Below are 4,195 nucleotides of genomic sequence, written 5' to 3'. Positions count from 1 at the left end.
TCTGTATTTCCTCAGGTTCAGAATTGTGTGATATGATTTGTTAATTTGGTGTATATGTCATATTCAGAGACAGGATATCTTTATAGGAGAAAAAAGTAAAAGAAAAACATTATTTTTCTGTTCAAGACAATGATAAGACAACGAGGTAAATAGCATAAAAAGTACGAATTTCTGGATATGTCATGATTGGCGGCTGAGACTGGCCCACGATTGGTAAAGCTTGTGTTGATACCACAGCTCCGCCTCCACTCCACAACCTCTACTACGCAGACTCTGGCTCCAAATTATTAACCAGAAGAAAAATGACGGCCCCCATTTCAGGGTTATTTTGGCTTCAATTTCTTCAGAGTGGGGAAGTGGAGAGGCGTCGTCCATCTTTATAAACAGTCTGATATTCCCCGATAGGTTCCCCTGTGTCATTATAGATAATTTACATAAATCTTAACTGTTGGAACCCATATTTTAGTTCCATAGTTCAGTAACTTCACATTGTTTAGTTTGGCTTGAGAAAAAACTTGATTCTGATGAGCTGTCTCCTAAAATTGGTTTTGGTCATGGAATCAATTCCACAATTCTTCAATGTTGTCACAAAGCAAAGCCACATGGGAGAGAATTTCAGGTTTAAACCCCTTTGATGATTCGAAATCTCTGCCTCCGAGTCGCAGCCCACATCTTCCGTGATTCAAATATGAAATAGGAATGAATTAAGTGAAACAAAATGGGAATTCAGCATGGCTATCAGGATACCACTGTTCATCAGCAGATTCAGATGTTTTTAACAACCCAAACCTCTTCTGCTCGCAGATGAATCATAAAACAACTCATTATCCAGCATCATTGCGTGGTTTTGTCTTCTGTTATTTACTGTAAGAAGAGGCTTGTGGAGACATTTTCCTTTTTGCCCTCTGGAACAGTGACCTGAACATCTAAGAATTTCTTGCTTCTCCGAAAACAGTAAAGAAACACAAAGTGATTCAACATGGCTCCACTTGGTCTGCTGTTAATCCAAATGTGCTGCCCTCGGGGGAACATGTAAGCTGAGGAAGCTGAGGAGCTAAAGTCTTTATCAGATAGTTTCATGAAAAATAATAAACACCCAGGCCCTGAGCCGTACCAGCCAAGTATGCCCTGCATGTAGTCACTGATAGGTGCGTAATTATTTATTGACCCAGCTCAGTCTCTCCTCTGCACCTAAGTGGGCTTCGAACGGCTCCACGCTCTGCTGTGTTTGTGATTTCAGCAGGTCCTTGGCCCCGGGATCACGGCGTTGGAAGAGATCTCTCACCATATCAGGTGATCTGACCAAACAAGCTTCCGTGTCTTGGTGCGCGGCTCAACCGCCCTTTCAAAAAGCTGCCCTGTGGATCTTTATCATTTGCTGCCTGTCACTCAATCAGGCAACGGAATTCGCCGAGAGAGGTCAGGCGCTGTCAAGCACAACAAGATTCTTTGGCAATTACACAAAGACAAAAAGGTTTTTGGATTGAATTCTGTGTTCAATACATGCTTTGGATTATTCTCTGTGAAATCCTCAGCAGGGCCACATTAACATGATATGAGGTCCGGGAGCAAATAAGCTGCTGGGTCCCCTCCCTTCATTCCAACTGCACCCATGCACAGTATTCATGTGTTAATAGTACATGACTACTAGTTTGCTGTATGGTCCTTTAATTTTATCACAAACCAATCAATTAATATGCCCAATGTAAAAAAGCTGTACATGGGGCACATACCTCCGTCAAGACCATAGGTCAAGGCTCACATCCAATCTGGCCACGTTAGAGAAGGTGAGAAAAGACTCCTGGATCCGCGCCGAAATGTATTTGGCTCCACCGTGGGGTCATGTCCTATCCCTCCACAAAATTTCTTTTGAAATCAGTTCAGTAGTTTTTGCGTAATCCCGCAAACACTACTGGAGGCTACCCAGAGAGTGCATTCCTCTGCCAAGGCCCAAAACTCCACTTATGAAACCACATTTAAATTCACTGGATGTGGATTTTTATTTGGATTTGCACCAAATTGCCCACACTCATAAATATCACTCCACTGAACACGCAGTGCATCCATGAATTATTCTGAGAAATCAACGATATTGTTGAAACACCCCATCTCGCAAACTACATTCCTGGATCCACCAACTATTCTGGATCCACATCAAACTTTAACGAGCTCTTTCCTGACCCAGTCCGAACTCCTCCACCAAGTTCTGTGGAAATCAGTCCAGTAGTTTTTGCATAATCCTGCTAACGAACAGACAAACAAATACAGATGAAAACAGAGCCTCCTCTGCAGAGGTACAAATAAGGGGGTTTAATTTGAGCCCGAAAACAATCATCAGGAAGTGATGACATCAGTTTTATAACAGCGTTTGTTAATTTGACCAGAGGTGAACGGTGAGCTCACAACGTTCCCCCCCGAACCATGTTTACCTCCAGAACAAGAAGGAAAGATTATCATCTGATAGTCCCGTCTGATAGTCACTTGGAAGAGGAGGCAGAGCGACAAATGAAACACAGCTGTGCTCTCAACCTGGCTCGGATTTCATATTTACCCCAATTTACATTCTATTGAGGTCTTATGCACAAGACTGGCTCGTATCTATATGATGCGCGAAAAGGAACTCGGGTTACATTCACTTGGCAGAGAGAGGAAGTTGCAGTCAGGGCGGTTAATATCATAACAATCTATTGATTGCTTAGTTTCCTGTGTACCTTAAAATAGAATCTTATTTGTCCTCAATTATACAAATTGTTAGTCGACTTGTTTACTGTGTGTTACGTCACACATACATTTGTGTTGAGCTCAACTGGAAGTTTTAAATGCAAATCATGTTGTTTGGTGCCAGATGTGCGCCACATTGTTAGACTTGCACCGAACTGGAAAGAAAGAAAGATGCCTTCTACGTAAAAGACATATTTGTAGCAGGAGATTTTCATTACAAAATTCTACCTGTTGCAAGTTAAGCGTTAGCAAATCCTCTGAAGTTCTATAGGATGAAAGATGGTGCGTAGACTGGAAAATGAAAACAGCATGATCAAGTCATTCTATAGCTTTCTGTCTTCAAACAGGATTGAAGTGGAGCGTAGTTTTATATTACCTGTAAACTTGAGAAATGGCAGCGCTACGGGCTCGTCGGTCCAACCGAGAGCCGGGTACTGAACCTCAATACATTCCTGGTCACAGTTGAAATATCCATAGCACCAAGAAGCCGATTGAAGACTGTGTACAGAAAGCTGACGTCAATGTCTGATCAGATTCATAATAATGTTTACCTATTCTTTGATTAGAGAGCTTCGGTCAACATATTTCCTATTTTATGTAGACAAACTCTTTGTGTGGCTGATTGTTCTTGGAAAACACTTAACGTTTGAGAATTTTTGCTTCTTTTGCTAAATGAAAACAGGCCTTTGTGGGAACGAGACTATGCTAGCAGCTCTGAGACCGCACGTAAGCCGTGTTCAGACGTGAACTCCGGAGGATGTCCTCAGAATTGGGTCCAGACTTTCTCCAGAGTTTGCTTTTCACACGAACAACGTATTATTTTTTCTTTATTCATTTTTGTGTCTCTCGCATGTTAGAAACGCATCTAAGCGGACTTTTGACTTTTGTAGGTTCTCTGGAGTTCAGTGCATGACTGAAAGCAGCAATAGAGTGAGCTAAATGCTAACATGGTCACTTTTTAGCAGGTAAAAAGTTTGCCTTATTAACAATCTTTGTGTAGTTTGTGTATTTAAGTATTTTGACATGCTAATATTTGCTAATTTGCCAAAGCACAACGAAAAAAAGCATTACTCAACTTTTGCAGCCACAATGTTGTGTAGGAAATTCAACTGTTTGCCTCCCGATTGTCGCAACAATATATTTTTCTTGCCTTAATAACTTTTGAGAGTTGTAGAATCCTGTCTCTGAATATTAAAAACCACTGTTGACATCTGACAAGCCTTAAAAATGCTTGGGCCTGTGATTCCGACTGGACTTCCTTGATTACATTTTTTATAATGGCTTATCAAAGTAATAACCCAAGGATCTTGATATTAAATGATGATATACTCTTAAAATATTTAGTTAGACTTTTCCTGGAGACAATTGTGCGGTAAAACTGTATCTTTAAGTTCATTTACGCTGCGTTAAGATACAAACATCACGCAGAGAGTGTTCTTTGTGCTTCAGTTTTGTTCCTCTCTTCTACCTGACT

The sequence above is a fragment of the Hippoglossus hippoglossus genome, chromosome 1 (assembly GCF_009819705.1).
Source record: "Hippoglossus hippoglossus isolate fHipHip1 chromosome 1, fHipHip1.pri, whole genome shotgun sequence".
Taxonomy (NCBI): domain Eukaryota; kingdom Metazoa; phylum Chordata; class Actinopteri; order Pleuronectiformes; family Pleuronectidae; genus Hippoglossus; species Hippoglossus hippoglossus.
The sequence above is the reverse complement of the archived record's forward strand: the minus strand, read 5'-3'. Positions refer to the sequence as shown.